At 40.7% G+C, this 18823-nt stretch overlaps 1 long non-coding RNA gene across 7 annotated transcripts; it reads right to left on the bottom strand.

The window, feature by feature from the left end:
• Positions 1 to 1747: 1747 nt before the first annotated feature.
• LOC142362901 (uncharacterized) lies at positions 1748 to 18803 on the bottom strand. 7 transcript variants are annotated; one of them, XR_012765369.1, is made up of 9 exons: positions 18712 to 18803; positions 18271 to 18422; positions 17351 to 17586; positions 16496 to 16782; positions 7683 to 7809; positions 6847 to 6899; positions 6641 to 6765; positions 5512 to 5796; positions 1748 to 3644 (listed from the first exon to the last, which is right to left on the bottom strand). It is a non-coding gene; the product is annotated as an uncharacterized LOC142362901 (long non-coding RNA). The 7 variants fall into 7 exon arrangements; XR_012765367.1 differs by adding an exon at positions 5198 to 5242 and having other exon boundaries at positions 6641 to 6899; XR_012765366.1 differs by adding an exon at positions 5198 to 5245 and having other exon boundaries at positions 6641 to 6899.
• Positions 18804 to 18823: the final 20 nt, after the last annotated feature.

Raw genomic sequence — 18823 nt, forward strand, 5'->3', positions numbered from 1 at the left:
CAGCTATCCTGTTGTTTTCTTAAATGGAAATGATATCTCAATTTTGCTTCTACTTTTCTACTTTTATTATTTCAAAATTGACAGCTCCCCTGTCCTGCCTTTCACTTTGAAACCTGGGCGGTACCTGAGGTGTTACTCTCTTCGCATTCAGGATTTCACTGCCTCTTGTTACTCGACCTGCTGGAATGTCTTTCAATAATTCCTTTCTTAAATCCTCTTTCATTACTATAGTTCTCTTTTCTGGCCATGTCACTTTTCCTCTTCCTTTCCAAACTACCTAACCACCGTATAGCTCTGTAGATTCTCACTGCTCTGATCGCGTAGCAATCGTGAATCTGCTAATTGTTCTTTTTCTTTTCATACGAAATTTGAATCCCATGTCCTTATACAGTACAGCTGCCCAACTGTACCTCAGTCCAAGTTTCAACACAGATCTCTTCAATTTTGTTTCCCCCTCCCTGTCTTTTTTTTAATCATAGTCCTCGCAGTATTTGAATTGTCTCCAAATCCTTGAGATCTTAAACCTTGAAGATCTCCAAGTTTATCTGACCCAAACCCAAAGTCAGCAGGGTTTTGCTGGCTTCACATCCTAAATCTACAAGCATTCTTCTCATACTTAACTGTGCCTGCACGAGAAGGTATAGGCTCAGGCAATCAATAATGTAGTCAATAATATATTCATTCTAGTTGCGACTGTAACATCACTGTCTTGCTACCAGTTCCACTTTCTGAAATGCTAATTTTGTTACCCATAACTAGTGTAAATTCCATTTACTTTATTCTAAGATTTTGAGATGTTCTCTCTCATTTCATTAACCTTAAAGTTTATGAATTATCTGCCATTCATATTTTCCATTCTTAGACCTCCTCCTTTCTTACTTCCTCTCTTCCTTCCCTAGGATACAGGGTATGCACACCTCAGACAGTTCTAGAGTTCAAACTATTCCTGCAGCAGCGAATTTTATGACGTATGAGGAAGACATCCAGGTCAAGGTCCTAATTCTAATCTTTAAAGACCACAGGATAAGGTCTGTAGCTGTTCCGGGAGCCGCTTGTCTCCCCATAAGCTGTGCAACAGCTGCCCACTGCAGGGACAGCAAGGCCTTGTCTCCACTGAGAAGACCAGTTGATCTCATTGCAGAGGGCAGGAGGAGGATTTGGACCTGCACGGTTCAGCAGTCGAGGCAGCTGTTTCTCTGGCAGCTGATAGCTGTCACACCAATTTCCCTCCAGATTAATTGTAAGGCAGCTCTAACGTAGAGTCAAGGCAAAAACTAATGGAGGGCAGATAGTGTGAACGTAGTGGTGCTTTGGCTTTTGCAAATAGCCAGCTGAGACACATTCCCATTCTAAAAAGGCCAAAGGCTATTGTAGCAAGGGGTGACACCCTTTGGGGCTGAGAAAGGCCATTTTAGTACAGGATGTTCTGCAACTGATGGAGATCAATTTTGTGACCAATAGGGTACAATGGTGGATTTACCATTTTACAAATGCCAGCCTCTATTAACAACAGCTGCACAATGACCTACTTATAAAAAAGATAAGTGAAAATTCCATTTTGGAAGACAGCTGCATAGAAATTAATATTTCCAAATGAATGTGGAGAGCCTAGATACTACTGCCTCAGGCACTTATGCCAGAAAGGTTAAGTGGCACGTTTAATAGATAATTTCTGTGATTAATTTATCAGAAAGAACCAAGTGGCTAATCTCCCCTAATTGAAATTTTCTGGCATGATAAATAATTTTCATACAGAATTCCACTTCCATTTAAGTCTATTGTACTAACTTATTTTATTATATGAAACCAAAGAATCCTGCTTTCGTTTTCCACTAATGAAACAAAATACTGGAGTGGCCACAGAGAAAGTAGTAAAATGGGTTCTTCTGAAGACTTATTGTCAGAAATGGGACCAGACTTTCAAATCCAGTCCCAGGTTTCAAATACAAAAAAGGAGCCAGATTCACAGAGTGCTTCACAGCCATCGGCTTTTGGTTTTGGCAGCGGGAGAAACCCAAATGCACACTCACTACAGTGAATTGGGTGTAACTGGGCTCATTCCAGTCAGCAAAGAAACGTGCTTTTTATGAGATTGGAGCAGGCTTCAGGAAAAAAGCACACAGCAATCTGAGGTCAGGACTGACTGTGTCAATGTAGTAATTCTGAAATATTTGAGTTGATCATCTATACCTTCGTTTTTAAGTATTTCTAATACATTCAAGTGCCCTAAATTTTTGAGAAAGGAATGGCTTGCAAGGAGAGGTAATCTTTTTACTCAGACTGTGATAGTCTTCAGATCTGGCACAGAGAGAGCAAACTTCATGCTAAGGATAGACAGGAAGAAATTGCTCTGCATGCAACTTTGCTAGGTAAACCAGTTAAACAATGTGAGGGAGAAAAGGGGTACCTGGCATCTGCAGCAGTGGAGGGGACTTGCGAGGGGAGAACTAGTACGGGTCTTACACGGAACAGAGAACAGCAGTTACCCATTTCCTTGGGACCACGAGGTAGTACCTTTGTGGACAATGTCAATATATTGTAAAATCCATCTCTCCATTATACCCGTGTTTTTCTGCCCTGTCATTTTTGTTCCTGGGCTTGTCTTTTCAGAACACTTTTTAAGTCTTTCTTGATGGTCAGGACAACGATCATAGGTAGCGATTACTTTGTTGAAGGCTCCCACTGCTAATTGTTTCAAAGTTTTACCACTTGTCTAGTGGAATTAGTTTCTGTATCTAGTAATTGTTTGGTTGTAGTAATTGTGTGGTTCATATAGTCCTCATTAGGACTTTTGGTTAATTAGAAAACAAAATTTTGGAATGTACATGTTTAGGAAACACAGATATTGTTGGATCTTGAGCAGAGGTATCAGATCTTGAATCCACCGTACAGACGCCTGGCACTCCTGAAACTTGCTGCAGAGCATCTCAGCTTGGCAGTGCTGAAAAACTGAACCGCTACTCGGTTCTCTGAGGGTTTCCTCATGAGTTCCTGGAACTCCACACTCCTGATTCCAGGTCTTGAGCCGTATCTTTTGTACTAAAAAGTATTGCCATTGATTAGATTCATGATATGCAAACAATTATTGGCTAGAAAGTTGAACTGTGGTTTTAATATGCTTTTTATCTGTCGCAGGTTTTACAGGTTTTGAAACTCACGCAGAGAAATTGTGCAGATTCCACTCCCTTCTCTTTCCCCCTTGGAGGGGTGGGGGGGATTCTTAAATATTCCTGCTACAGACCTCCCTGGTCTTCGCAGACTTTGGCCTGGCTAGAAGCTTTAGATGTCGAAGAAGGTCTGCACAATCTGGGCCGGCGCTGGGAACCAGAGGCCCCTGCCCTGTTCAGCCAGTTCCCCAGCAATGCAGCAGCCCAGAGCAAAAGCGCTGCCAAGGAAGCGCAGCCCCTCGGAGGCAGAAAATAGCAATAACCCACAGCAAGTCGGCCTGGGAGCTGGTGCTCCGAGGCGCTGGAGCCGTTGTTCGGCAGCTTTGCGGAGCGGTTACCAACAGATGGCAATACGGCACCGAGTACGCGGGATCCGTGTGCGGGCGCTGGGCTCCCCGTCCTCCCCAGGGAAGGGCACAGCAGCGACTGCCTTGTTTCAAACTCCTCTCCTAGTAAGGTCACGCCAACATAATCGTTCTGAAAAAAAATCATGAGTGTCACTCGTTTTGATGATGATACACAGGCCCGATGCTTTCGAAGGCCGTCAGTGGTGGCCCATCTCCATACCCACTGAAGCTAATGGGAAATTCAATAGCTTCACTGGGGGTTCTGTTAATAAAATTTTGGAAAGATGTCACCCGTAAAATACTACACATTTGTCCAAAGCACCAAATTCTTTTTTTTATACATGTAAAACTCAAGTTTCAAAAGTTTGAAATTACGTTTTTTCTAACAAGGCTTCTTTCTCCTTATAAGAAATGATTACATGCACCAAACCCCCAGTAATACAGGCATCCTAAGAACATAAATTGAACTACGGTGGGAAAAAAATCTCCAGTTATGTCAGAGGCATGGTCCATATCAGAGATATATTCTCTAAGTTTCTTACTATTACAGAAGCTTTTCATCTATGAAAAAAGAAGCCAGAGCATCACTGAGCATTAAGCCGCTGTATTTTAATTATTTGGCAATCTAAAATGGGTAGTGGCAATAAGAGTTTAAAACACATGTAGGAAATGGGCTCACTTGCTGACAGATACAAAAATTGTCAAACTAGAGCTTTTTCATTTTAGAGTTATATTAGCAGTTTTACTAAGTAAAATAAGACTTCTCTGTGGTTTAATATATTTATTACTGATATGGAAAGAAAGCAAAGATATGAAAAGGGAGCAGCAAAATCTGTAGAGGACAGGTTATTTATACTAAAGTTAGAGAGGGCTAGAAAGAACTTTGAAAGACCCAATTAGACAACATCACAGAGGCAGACTGATGGTGAGCAAACCTCAGTTTTGGTAACTACAAAGTATTGTCCTATCGAAGGAAAGAAGAGAGTTATTTATATGATTCACAGCATTCTAAAAAAGTGCATCAGCTTAGAAAACTGACTGAGGTCATGTTTAGCTGTGGTCAAAACAAGAAAACAGAACGTTGGGATGCATAAGAAAAGTGATAAAGAGTAAGTTGAAGAATGTTAGAGAAATCAATATTGGTATCTTCATCTGGAAGAAAGTGTAGTGATATGGACTGCAAAGAGCTCCATAAAGGACACTGCAAAGCCAGATGAAACAAAAAGAAGGATGAGAAGAATGATCTGGGACAGGAAAAAGGCAAAATGAAAGATGTTTGGTTTTTACTCTTAAAATTAAGCAGGCCTGAAAGGCCTGTGATTAAAAACAACCCAAATTACAGAATATTACAGAAAAGGTAGATGGCGCACTTTAGTTCTTGCTGTCCTGTAACAGGAAAACCAGAGGGAATTTATTGTGAAATACAAAAATACCAGTAATAAAATAATAGAAGCATGTAATTATATTACAAAACTTAAGGAACATCATTGAGACCAACAACTTCACAAGACTCAAAAAGAGATTCAGTGGTTAAATTGTTACCAGTAATACTTGAAAACAGTGATTTCTTTGAGTAAAAAAACAGTGGGAAGTACATGAAAATGCCATGCTTCATGTTTTTAACATTCAGAACAGATTTAAGATTAAGTTGAGATCTAATATGTGCATCGGATTATTCATTACCTACGTGTCTTCTACACCTTCCTCCAAAGCATCTGCTGATGACTCCTGCTGAAAACAACACATCAGGCTAAATGTGTATCAGCTGAACAATTCCTATACCCACAACGCACGGTGTTTCTATTGAGAGTCATATTCTGCGCTGATCATATTCTTTAACTATACTGAAATCAAACAGATTTCAGCACGCCTGTGCAGACATGCATTTCGATAACCTAACAGAGGCCTCCTAATCTGCACATTATTTACCCTAGTTATAGCAGGCAACTTTCTGGGGAAAAAACCCAAACAAACAACGAAGTGATGCAAACCTTTACCTTTCTGCAGAACAGCCAACAGTGTCTCTGTTCTTTCCTTGAATATGCAACTGCTTCAAATCCTTAAGAACACTGCCTGGCTTCTTAGCCATCATATTGGGGCTCCCAAGTGTTGAACACAAAGCTTGAGGCTGCATTAACCTCCTGCTGTGGGTGCGACCGAAGCTGTTCCCAGTCTCTCACAAAATAGACCCTGCTCCATTTGGGCTAACTGGATGGGAGATCCATGGAGATCGCTACTGCATAAGCAGTTAAATCTCTGTAAATACCTGATGTGGAATACACCTGGAAGAGAACCCCAGTCTCATCCTTTCTGAAGAATATTTCCACGCTTCAGTTATCAGCCCACAAAACGACCGTACTGCTAACACTTTACATAAATGGTAACTAGTTAATTAACATTTCTTAAAGTCCTGAAACCTCAGATTAATAGTGCTCTGGAGTATAAAGACATAATGTTATTTCACTGAGCATTTGTCATTTAAAAAGCTCTATGCCTAAAGCTTTAATCAAACTCGGTAAGACAAGAGCAATTTCCTTTTCGTCACATTTGGGTCTCTTGTCTCTGCTAAGATGCATGTGTAGTTAAACTATGTATTTCTCTTGAGAGGAGCACAGGCACTACTGTTTATAGGATCATGGAAGCCAAACCCCACAGCAGAATCCTACGCTTCAGAGAGGTGTACAGTTGTTTTAAGAGTTATTTTTAGAAGATAGGTTTCCTGAATTTACAAATTGTGACACTGTATCACTTCTGTTTGCACAGAAAAAAATTTCCTCTTCAGTTAACTACTGTTTTGCTAAAGCTACCAAGTCACAGTGTCTCTAAAAATGTCTTGGTTCTAACAAAGACCACTATTTTTTGTTATATGAAACAATTACTGGCTACCAGATTTAAATCTGTTTTGGTAGCCTAGGAATACATTAATCTTGGGTACAACTCCTCTATACACAATGGATTTTAACAAGGCAGGAAATTAATTTAGTTAATTTAATTTACTGTTATGTTATATCAGATACTACAGCAAGCAAGAGTATTCTTCTGAATAAAAAGCAAAGAACTATGAATTTTCAGTAATGTCCACTGCTGCAGAAATCGGAGATTTTAATGGTGGTCAAGAACACTTACCTGAACAGTGCAAAATCACTTCAGATACATATGTGTGACTTCAGGCTAAAATTTCATGGTCAGTTGGCAATTGTGCCATCAACATCAGTACAGGAACACCACTGGAAATGTTGAGATGCCTATGGCTTCAACAGCAATAGAATCAGGCCCCATGCAATAGTCGCTTTCAAGCTGCAGATGACACTGTGGAGCATCAGATTGCTTACTTGGACTCCAGTGCAGTGTCCATGCAAAAATCTTTCTCTTTTCCGAAAGACCTCTGGCAAAAAGAGATAATACACAGCAGCAGATTGTTATTCAAGCCTCGTCATCTGGCCTAGCACAGAGCATCACGAACACGACCGTGTGTACAGTGCGAGCAGCAGCAAAGGCTGCGGCTGAGGGCATGGTGGGACTGCCTCTGCCCGCTCCCTCAGCAGGACTGCGTGGCGATGGCCTGCCATCACCCAGGTGCCAGTGCCTACACAAAAGCAGCTCTGAGCAGGCGTGTTCTTTTCGTGTGTTCCAGGAAGCTAACTTTATGCAGAAAGCTTTTTCTGCCTTTTTTTTGCGTAATCAATACTGACAGGCAAATTCTTTCCAAAGTATTTTTAGACATTACATATAAACTTCACCCAGTCTCTTGCAATCCAGTGTCTCTTTCCCTTTACAAGCAGAGAAGCTGAAATAAGATTTTTACTCTGAAAGGTGACTGGAAGAAAAGAAATGGTGCCTCCTCTGATTTTTATAGTACATTCGGTTTACAATTTCAGTAAAGATCTATTTATTTACCAGTTGTCAGCCTTGCCCATTTAATATTTGAAGTTACTATTTCTGAATGCAATACAAAAATGAACAGAAATTCCGAAAGCACAATTTATAATTCTGCTAATGATGCAATGACCAGGAAGCTTACTCTTTCATAACTGCATTAGTGGTGTCACACTAATAAAACAAACTGGTAGGAAAAACACTAATCTAAAAAGAAAGCAAGCAGGTATTTCTTTTCATGTAGAAGGACAGTAGAGTTGTTAAATTCTGTATACTTTTTGACTATACTCACAGTAAAAGCTCTTGCCAAGTTCACAGAGGAAATCACTGCGCAAGCTGGTTTGCAGGTCTGTGATCCAGCCATCGTTGTCTCTTATTTTTATAAGGTGAGCCAATCAGTTAGGCAAAATACAGTTCCACTGCAAACAATGGGAAATTCATTCTGATGTTAGTGGAATTACGTCAGTTCCCATAACTAGTACTTTTTCAGGTGTTATATTTATTACATATTATATTAGCATTGATTAAATACTAATTATTATAATTATGTGTAATTATACTTATATAAATAGCATATATTGTACTTATTTTGCACATATACTATACAATAGAGAGGAAAGGTCTTAAAACATACAGTTTAGAGAAAATGCTATGTATTTCCAGGCTAAAAGTACTTTTCACAATGGAAATGGTTTAATACAGGCATTTAAGTTACTTTACTTTGGTTTCTAGAAAAACACATTTTTACAGTCATAGGGCCTGATCTACTTCCATTAAGATTACCACTAACACAAAGATTGCTGCTCATCTTAAAAGCAGCAGAATCAAGCTCTTGGAATATATTCTTTAAAATACGCTTACTACTTTAAGTGTTCATCACCGCTGCAGTGAATAGCCTACAAGTCTGAGGATTAGGAATCTGCAGTATCAAACAGGACCTGACTCTAACTTGCGCTGTTTCGGCCCTGTGCGTATTAATTCAAAGTTCTAGCAAATTCCCTACATGTGATGTTTCAACTGTAAGTCGAGTCGCTAATGGGAAGCAAAGACAACTTTAAAGTACCCCTCACGTGCAGGAATTCTTGGCAGCTGACCCACGAACGCAGAGCTTTGAGACTTGTGCCCTGCACCGCTATCATCTCTGCGACTAGTTTCCTCCCTCTCCGTGGGGCTCCTGCTGGGAGTGCAACACACAGCCCTGGAGCAAGCAGTGATGTGCCCGTCTGCATCTGCTGCAGAGCAGCCTAAAAATAAAACCCAATTGGACAATGCCATTTGGTGTACAGCAGCACGCAGCCCAGTAACGTAAACCAGGCTGTCAGCAAAGAGAAACGACTGTTCAGCTACATGCCAAACAAATCTCGGGGTCTTCAAAAACCTCAGAAACAATCCTTTGATATCCATTGGTAAATGTAATCTCTCAAGTTTTATTATCATTGCAATTTAATGAATTTGCATCACTGAAAGCATAATGAGAATGTCTCATCAAGAATTACTATTGGTATTTTAAGATATCAGCCCATCTTGCAGTTTGTTGCAGTTCAAGGAAGTTCTCTGGTAATGTAGATTTTGTTTTAGAAAATGTCTACCCTTCAAGTTGACATTTTTTCCTGTGCAGACCAGATGAGCCCAGTTCTTTTGCCAGTATCTCTCTTTTAAATCCCAGTTCTGTAGACTGAATCTTATCAAAAGGAACTACATGTTGATGTTGCTCTTTCTATAGCTTTCTGTTTGAAATCCCTGCTTGTATTTTTTCACTTGTGTGAAAACTCAAAGTCCTTGAATTTAAAAGTATATGGTCATACAGAGTGCAGAAATGACTACAATGCAAATAACTGTAGGCTCTTAAATTACAGATACAACTTTGTACCTCAGCCTTCATGCTACCATTCAATTTTGCAGGGGGGGGAAGCTCTCCGGATCGTTGCATTTTTGAGGTTTTCAAATTCCTAGTGAATTGGATTTTGAGGATATTTACAAATTCTTAATTCATAAATTGCTGACCTTGCAACAAACACCTACATTTATTTTATGTAAAATGGGAGTGCAGTTAGACACAGACTGGAATCATGTTAACTGCAGGTCCTGGGCCTTCAATGAGATCTATGTGTAAATGGATCTCACTGCAAGATCAGCACCATGATTCTTAAAATCATTAAGTAAAAACATGACCAAGGCTAACATGCTTTAAATATCTTCTGTTACTGCTACTACAGCTATGGCTGGAAATCCCCAAATTACATGTATACCACCGCACAGCTGGAAAACAGAGCTTTACAAAGATTTCTGTTTATATATTTTCAGAAAAATGATTACACACTCTTAAAAACATAGGGTATAAAACCACTACAGATTGAACTTCATTCTTATTATGTACTGTGCTGGTTTGCCAATTCTACATGTACAAACCCCATGACAGCGTCCCAAAGTATTATGAGCTTGATTTTCTCAGGAAACCACCATTCCTAGAATTGTGAGATGAAGCAAAACATGCAGTTGCATGGAACTAGCAATCAGAAGGCCAAAATTAGCAACTCTGAAGACTGTCAATATGTTATTTAATCCATATGAGGAGAAAAACACAACTCCTGTCAGAGACAAATGTGTCGAATCCCCAAATCCTGCTCTTCTGAAACCATCACTGGGGTCACTCTGCGTACCTAGTCAAGAGCTTGTTAGTTGGCACAGGGGTCAAACTCACATGTTTGTGGGCAGTTATTCCAGGAAACAGCAAATCACGTTACCTCAATATCTCTACAGATTATTTGTCCTCTAGAAGCAATACAGAGTAGATTTGGGGATAGATGTGTATGTTGTACATTTTAATTTAAGAGCACAGTAACAGAAATCTTTCACTACTTTTATAATTGTTATCTGATACAGTCTCCATGAAAGGTCAGAACTGTCTCCAAAGCTGTACAGAAAATATTTAGATCTGCATTGTGTCCCCAACTCGGAATGCTATTGATAAGCCCCGATGCTACTACAGCTTATTTACCATCTTCTTCTATTTGTAGCCTTCGGTATGGTGAGAAACACAGAGAAATATGACAAATCAACTCTACGTATTTTTAGCATGTCAATCTCTCTAAAAACAGGTAATTCATTTATTTCTCACATTATCTGTGTAACAATTAAAGATAAGACAAATATGTGCGTGTGCCTGTGCATGTACATATGTGTTTCCTGGCATGTTTTAAGGTTGTCTTTGAGCTGGACAAAAACTGATTATAGTTAGCACTAGTGAAATACAGAAAATTATGAACTTCGCATTCTGTATTACCTTTATTTCCTATTAAGGGAGCTTGTATTTAGCTTAGCGGAAGCTAAGCATAAGCTACTTTATTGTGACAAATTCACAACAGGTTCCCTTGCTAATTAGTTTTTTTATTTCCTGTACAACTTTAATTTCAATCTCTTTTCTTCTCCTTTTTCTTTTATGCTAAATTGAACATCTGTCAACTACATCACCATGTCTGAAATATTCTCCCATTAAGAAGGAAAAAGAGTATACTCTGTATCCTATTATTTATTGCCTTCTCATCTTCCAGCTCCTGGAATTACAAAGATCCTGGAGATGTACACACAGTCTGTTGACACTCAATACCACTATCAAAGCTTAACTTTGAAAGATCTATACTGTATCATTTCCCCACTCTGACTCTTGGAATTCCAAAAGAAAACTAACATGCAAAATCCAGCAACAGAAAACAACTGATGCATAGAATTTGTATGGCCTACAGATTGTTTTACCATTCCCTTATCTTTTAGTAACTGTTGGCTTGATGTTGTGTGCCTAAAAGGACCTGAAGTATATATATTTGGGTTATAGTATCTCAATTCATCAGTGTGAAATTAAAAAAAAAAACACACACCTGTAGGTACTGTTTGTCTGCTTCTTTGAATTATTGAGCAGCGCACACACAAAGCTGAAAATCCTTCTTCCCCTCAAACCTCAGCTGCCAGCTGCTACTGGAGGGCCGTTGTCTCACGGTCCCTCGTGCTGACAGATACGACAACTTACACAAGAGTTGCATACTGCATACTTGCAGTTCTTGTGGGGCTGATGTTTCGTTTCCTGTCCCTCACACCAGCGAGAACTGTGCTCTGATAGTCTGATACAGAGTTGGTAGCTTTCTATACCCCCTTTACCATACTGCAGTTGATTAGATGTCATGCAAAAGAGCTGGGAACCACAAATGTCAATGTCAACAAAGCTACACAAAATCTGTATTAGTGACAGATGAATCGGGACCTTTGGAGCCGAATGACAGTAGGGAAGTTTGAATGTGCCTCTTGAAACAAGGAGGATGTAGAAACTGAGACAGGGGATGCAGAGAGCACCTTTAACTGGCCCACTCAGACATAAAGGGCATCTATCTGCCTTAGGTGCCCTGGCACGTTTGGAAGATGGTGGAGGATCTAAAATTATTGTGGGATGCCAGAGGAACAACTGCAGGTAGACCTTAAATGTCAAGCAAATGAATACCAACTGAGAGATCTCTAGCCTGTGCAAAAGACAACAGTAGTGTGAACCATAAGCGCTGCGAGACCTGCTCCTGCATCCCTGGCACGTGTCCAGCAGTGCACGGTGTTTGCATCTGATAACATGGCCAGCTGTGTACCATTTTGGCTGAGGAAGTTCAAAAACCAAGCAAACAAACAAAACATCACCGGGCACCGTATCATGAACTTTAGCTTAGTGATGAGCAGAGCGAGCTCCTCAAACCCGACGTCAACGTTATGAAGGAGATCCAGGCCCAGGGGGTGGACCCCAATGCAAGCAAACCAAACATACTCTTAGCTGCAGCTACAGAGAAAGTATAAAAGCACTAGAAGCTGACGAAACAAATCAAGAACCTGAAACCGGCCACTGAGGTCAGCTACGCTGGCTTTCCTGTTGGAGCCAGAGGAAAACGGTACTCAGCCAATCAAGCACTGCTAGCTGTGCTGGTCCCTTAGCAGACGAGCCGGGGCTGCCAAGTTTCAGCAGCTAAGTCCCACTCTTCTCTGTCAGCATCCTGAATGCCTTTGCAAGCACAGGACAGACAGGTGGCCAGAGCTCCACCGTGGCCAAAGACTAGCTCATAGGCATCTCACATTTCACGATGTCTCCAGGAGACCTGGAGTGGTTTGGACAGGACACCCAAAAGAGGCTCTGGACCGAGGTGTTTAGCAAGCGTCGCTTATGAACGAAGCTTTGTCAGTCTCACATTTTGTTATTCTTGAGAAATGTCTTCCTGTAAGTGGATTACTTAAATCCCAATCCTAGTCGGGGTCTTCAGGTATTTCTGTAATTAAGGAAGAAACTCTAGAGGAAAGACTAGTTCATTCACGTGTCTTGCCTGCATCAGATGACAGCTTTATCTGCTACAATTTTCTGTATGTTATCAAGTAATTTAGCAAAGTTTCAGCCATGAGATATTGGCTTACATGTCTCTGTTATCCTTCCGTTGAACCTACTTTCATAATCCTGTGTTCTCCATTACAAAATTAATCCTTATTTGGCAGTTTTCCACAATACAAAATAATCTGTATAGGCAAAAGGTAATAACAGTGCCACTAAGGCAGCTGAAATTCAGTTGCCTTTGTTACAGTGCCCTAACAGAAACTATGGCAATGCAATAGCATTTGGTCCCCTGTTCAGTCCTCCCCCCAACAATCCTGTGCTGCAGAAACCACCACATGGAAATTCTTTAAAACTACCATGTAGGCTTTTTTCTAGACCACTTTAAATGTTTTTATATCCTTATAAATATTTATAATTTTGTGTATTTATATAAATGTAAGTTAAAATAAATAAAATTCACCATTCACATGGTAATATGTATACTATAGACTATTAAAATAAGAATTATGTGTCCAATATAAGACACTTACTAAAAAAGTCAAATTCTGTTATCTAAAACATACATAACACCTTATTGCAGTAAGTTCTACACGGTCAAACAAAAAAAGCATAATTTGGCAAGTAGCCTCTAATTTCAAACATTTAGTAGAAGGGACTCTATTTTTCTATACCTGCTTATAAATGTTCTGGAATTAATTCTAAATTTTGTTTCCTTTCTTCTTAAACAGTGTTTAGTCGCTATATTAGACGCCCTAAACACCCTATTAATAAGTTGGTTCAATTACATAGAATTGCATTTTACTCAGTCACAACCTCAGAATGGAATATAATTAAATGCCATATTCATTTCTAAGTAAAAAGAAAACAAAAAAAAAATCAGTCTAGTTCTTATTCACACATTTACAGCATATCTGTTTTATAACAATCTTCTCAGATCTAGTACTACAAAATGTCAGCAACAGTTCTTTGTGTCTCACAAATGTTCTCTCAACACCTCCATGTTTGCTGCATACTTTGAACAGTTCTGAGCCAGCTACTAATGGCTAACTAATAATTAATTCATAATCACTTGCTACTCATCGGAATAATTTTTTTAAATATAAAAACTTCTCCAGTATTTAGAAGGCCATGCAAACTATTTTACCACAGTTGGCTGAGAAGTACATTTTTGTGGTTTTGCAAGCTGATTCCTTTTTGTGAAAGTTTTCAAGAAAACAAGCAAAATGAGATCCCAGACATCTGAATCACCAGACATTTGAAAAAAATTACAGATATAAGTAGCTGACTTCCTGAAGCAAAAATATGAAATGCCAATGACCATTTTGTGCTTGTAGTTGGGAGTACTCCATTCCTCTGCCCATCTAGCTGGTCGCAACAGGCAAAGAATTTATTTCAGCACAACTGGAATACAGTTTTTTAAGCAGAACAGCAATTTAAAAACAAACACATCTTCTCCTTCGTCTCTGGACTAGGGACGCTGACCTTAAAAATATCTGAAATTCTTCCACTGCCTGTAAACAAAAATGGACTGCAGGCAGTCGTGATCGTATGTCACTCTTACAAAACATTCTTACTCGTTGGCTACTTTTTGGAAAGGTTATTTGCTGTCAATCAAGTGACAAGTTCTGCTTATAATAATGGTGATGACATCAGACCTGTGGAAGAGAAGATTAGTTTGGGGAGTCTAAATATATGAACTAGAAGGTCATGGGACACATCCAATGTCAATTGAAGTCAATGGCCTCCATTCACTTTGATCAAAACTGGCCTGATCCATGTAGGATTAAGAGATTTATACATATATATTTATTTTCCCTATAGCCAGTATCATTGGCTTGCAGCCTCGGATTTTTAAGGTGACCTGGATCTTTGATTTGTCTGACAAGAAAAGGTGATTGTCCCTGTTTTTATTTTTAGGTCGCCATATATAGTCAGTCGTATTCACTCTTTCCAAAACGGGACTTGGCCTGTGGAAGTAACGGGCAAGAATTTTTCCAAACAGCAGGCTGGGGGCTCTAACCACACATTTCTTTTGCCATTTGGTAGTGCTTACAAAGATGCTGGGCAAGAGGCCAACTCTCATTTTCAGCCTCAGGTTGGACACAATGGTCAGTCAATGTACTGGAGGGTATAAAGCAGAGGTCAGCAGCTTTCCTGTCAGGCAGCAAATAACTAAATTTCACTTGTCTGAAATAGGATTTTAGTTGTCCAGGGCTGCAGGACAAAAGGGACTGTTCTCACCCTGACAGCTGGAATGGATGATTTGTGAAATGTATTTTTAGCAGTCTTATTTGCCTACGTGTATGCCTGCATTGTCAAATATCCAGACAGCAAGAGCGAGTTAGGCTACGAGCCATGAGGACTGTGACATACTGTACAAACTGTATAACGTATCCAGATCTAAACCTGCATTTTCATTACTTCTCACCCTCTGACTGCAAATATACGGTCCAAATGTTAATGAAACACGACTGCTGTTCTTCCTGTACTTCAGCATACTACCACTGCAGCATTCACAGTAATTAGTAACCGCAAAGGGAAAATCACTGCTGATACAACAGGACATGAGTGATCAAGTTTGGTTTACAAAATCACCCTGTTTTCCTCCACATTTCCTTTTCCTAAACCTATCTCTATCTGATTAACAGAAACAACGTCTTGTAAATTAGCTTTTTCCTTTAACAAGACAACCCACTCTTGAGGGATTTTATTACTGACATTCATCCTCCTAATCTTATCCCACACCTTGCTGATACGCATATCCTTATTAACATTTGCACATGGCTGTTGTGCCAGTGCTGCTTTTTTTCCGAGCTAATGATTTCTTCCTCCTACAGCCCATGACATCAAGTTGCACTCATAATACATTTCAAAGCTGGTTTCCTCTTGAAACGGCACTGTTACATTTTTTGTTTAAACAGCCCACCGGTTTCCTTCCCTTCCTATTCAATGGAGGTCTTGGAAAGCACTTTTCACATACACGTAACATTGATAGGAAAATCACAAATATAACTGAATACATCTATTCTATGCTGATTTAGAGATGACTTTACTAAATAGTTTATCATACTACCATTTTTCAAAATCGTTAGAATTCACAAAATATCCCCCCCCCAAATATTCCGTATAAATATAGCATTGCAAGCATTCAGGAAAATAATTTTAATGTACAATGTCACAATAGGTGTCTACACTACAGATTTTCTAGTCCTTAAGAGTTTCCTCTTTATTCTGCATTGGTTATTATGCACTTCTACTGTTTTCATACTTTGTGCATATTAAAAAGTGTGAACTTCCTATTTATTCTCAGTCTGTCTTAAATTCCTACCATCTGGTTAAAACATATTAGCTTTAAGGCTAGGATTCTCACCAGTCTTCCGTGCCTTTATTCTCTCAATCTATAAGCTTCATCTGTAAGAAATTTCAGATTAATTGTCTAATCTTTAGAGACAGCTATGTGTTAGAAGTTGTTATACAGCACTGTAAAAATGATAATAATACGTAAATAAATCCACCAAGTCAAAATAAGAAGTACGCTTACTGTGTTCAACTCCACTGTTAGTGCTGCCAGAGCCAGACTCTGCACAGATCCACTGAGTACAGCTAAATCACTAGGATAACAAAATACGGAGCAGATCTGGACACTCCTGAGAGTGTGAAAGAACATGGTTGTTTATTGTACTGAACTGTAAGACTAGGTCTGTGGAACAGACTTCTGCCTGTGAACACAACATGCTTTAATCCGTGTGACTTACGCAGTTTTGGGATCTATTGGTAAAACTATGTGTTAGTAACACACAGAGTACTGTTAGAAAACGTTCTGGTGGATGGCCATCGGCTAGTGCAAGAGTTTGCCAGCTACTCATCAGGGCAGGAGATTGTTGAGATGCTGTAAGCACTGTATCACGCTCTTCATGCAACCAAGAACGGCAAGGTACGTGGCTCGGAGAGCAGAAGGCTTTCTGGAGAGTGGAGCCGTTTGCAGGTGGGAGATGTCAATAGGTCACCAGGGCTTCTAGATTTCTTTTTGGACAGGCCTGGACTGGACACGCAACAAGACCCAAGTGTGAGTGGTAATGTTTGCCTCAGTAACTCCTGATGGTTTACTTCGTCCTACAACAGTCCCTGGCAGTGCTCTGCGCTGGCTACGTGACACAACCGCGGCACCAGAGCAGCACCTGGGCTCCCGGAGAGCTGCTTGCAGCTACAGGACACCCTGCTTCGCAAGGACAGGAAGTACAAGCATCCCTACAAATACACAGCTCTTTGTCTGTGTTAATCTCACTCTCTTCATTATTTAAAAAAAACCCCAAACAACACAAAAACAAAAACCAGGAGGTGTTTTGTGGGGTTCTTTGGATTACTTTCAGGGCGTAGCCTCAGCATCTGGCCTGGGAAGAAGGAAAATCCACCCAGTATTTTCTTCTCTATTTCCCTTCCTCTTCAGCTCCTTCTGACTTCCTTTACACAAAGGTTTTCCACTTCATACCTATACTTCCTTCCAATCAAAAACTTGTTGAAACCCCATCAGAGCCTTCTTTATCTTTTTTAAAATCAATGTTTCATCTACCATTTAGTTAAGAGCAGCAAGAAAGAAAGAAAAAAGGTACCTTCTCTGGCCCTTTATTGCACTCTTCCAGTACAGAGAATACTCGACACCTCTCTCTTGAAGGAACCAACAATATGACAGCCTTCTGTTCCCTTGCGTGCTTTCCAAGTATTTCCCAGGTATCTCTTAATTTGAGGACTAAATTTACTAGGAAGAGACAGCCTTAGTAGACATGCAAGAATCAGAGAAGTTCGGAGGCGAACGCTCTGATGCGAAGCCCAGTCTGCCAGCAACCATCTGTTACGGAGAAGAAAACAAAGCCACAGATTGCTCCTAGGCAGCTCCCCACAGACACTGCTTGAGGACTATTCCTAGCTTGTGGCTAGAAGGTGTCCAATAAATTGACAATTTCACTTCTTCCCACAGAGTTTTCTGATTAGCAGCACCGAAACTTAGTGGAAATTACTGTTATTTTCACTTTATTAGTATCATATCCAAGTGTGTGGGTTTGGGCTTTTTTTGGGGGTGGAATTAGAGCCAGATGATCGGATGCTTAGCCATGGAGACAAAATGTTTGCTTACATATATTCCAACAATTTTAACTACTCTCCTATTATTACACACTACCTTATTTTCTAACTTCTGCCAGACACTTCTGTACATTATTAAATGCTTCTTCCATTTCAAGTGTAAGATCCTAAAATGAGCCTTGGAAATAAAAAATAATCACTTTCTACTAAGAAAGACACGATTAAAAGAAGACTATTTCTACAAAAATAGGGTTTGAAAGCACATCGTTTTGCACAGCAAACTTTCCCGTATAAAATCTGCATTAAGCCTGGGAAATAAAACCAAACCAGTTTAAACTTGCACAGCAAAGCCATCACAGACCAGGCCTGTTCCTGAACAATTCCTAAAGCTGGCAGCACCATGACAATTACGTCCAAGGGATCGATTTGAGATAATTTTTGTGCGTTTTACCTAATTCCCAAATAAATCCATTTAAGGGCAGTGCTGAATCCTGGGGTTTCTCCAGCTGGTGACTCCACATGGGAGAGGAACACGGCGCTTCGGCGGTGCCACCGGCGAGCCCCATCGCCAGCCACCCACTCTGCCGAGGAAGGACACCGCACCTTACCCCAAAGCAACAGCAGGAGAAACCTCGTTACTTTAAGCACGTATAAAATTGTCACTGGTGATTCCTCCCCCGTCCTCCCCCCGCTTCTCCCCGGCCGTCCCTCACCCCAGCTCCTCTGCAGCTTCCGCCGCCGGGCCCCTCCCGGGCCGTCCCTGTGTCCCCTCACGGGAACAGCCCCACCCCTATGTCCCCTCACGGGACAGCCCCGTCCCTGTGTCCCCTCACGGGGGCAGCCCCGCCGCCCCCCCCCCCCACCAGCTGGGGCCCTCCCGGTGTCCCCTCACGTGAACAACTCCGCCACCGCAGCCGGGCCCCTCCCGGGCCGTCCCGGTGTCCCCTCACGGGAACAGCCCCGCCCCTGTGTCACCTCACGGGGACAGCCCAGCCACCGCCCCC

Source organism: Opisthocomus hoazin, chromosome 12, assembly GCF_030867145.1.
Source record: "Opisthocomus hoazin isolate bOpiHoa1 chromosome 12, bOpiHoa1.hap1, whole genome shotgun sequence".
NCBI lineage: Eukaryota > Metazoa > Chordata > Aves > Opisthocomiformes > Opisthocomidae > Opisthocomus > Opisthocomus hoazin.